Source organism: Merops nubicus, unplaced genomic scaffold (genome assembly GCF_000691845.1).
Source record: "Merops nubicus isolate BGI_N331 unplaced genomic scaffold, ASM69184v1 scaffold7945, whole genome shotgun sequence".
Classification (NCBI taxonomy): Eukaryota; Metazoa; Chordata; class Aves; order Coraciiformes; family Meropidae; genus Merops; species Merops nubicus.
In genome coordinates this window covers 411-794 of record NW_008608898.1, presented here as the reverse complement: position 1 = coordinate 794, position 384 = coordinate 411, and the positions used below count along the sequence as shown (strand labels likewise).

The window sequence follows — 384 nt, the reverse complement described above, 5'->3', positions numbered from 1 at the left end:
AGGGACTAATAAACTAATAAACATATATTAACATACGAAGCGTGGGTAGGCGGGGTTAGGTAATGAATATGTATAGGCGTCAATTGAATACGTATGGTTTTACTGTATAAATACGAGATAGTTACTCCTGCGGGCACCGTGGGTGGCGTTGGGAACTCCCGGGCCGCCCAGCGCTGTTTTGCTTATTGCCGCTTGCTTAATGAATTTTGTAAAATTGGCATTGTCATCTCTGTTCTTTTAACTGGGAAAACTTATAACATTTACCTCTCGGAGAAAACTATGCTTACCAACAGGGTGCATTACAACGGCTAGAGGAAAAGACGCTTACTTAGAGACGTCATCAATATTATCTCCGTAATCAAACCGGGCTGGACAGCGCACCCA

At 43.2% G+C, this 384-nt stretch overlaps 1 protein-coding gene across 1 annotated transcript in view; it reads right to left on the bottom strand.

The window, feature by feature from the left end:
• Positions 1 to 384, bottom strand: part of SAAL1 (serum amyloid A-like 1) — a 7588-nt gene that overhangs the window by 6853 nt on the left and 351 nt on the right. The gene's annotated exons all lie outside the window — the stretch shown is intronic.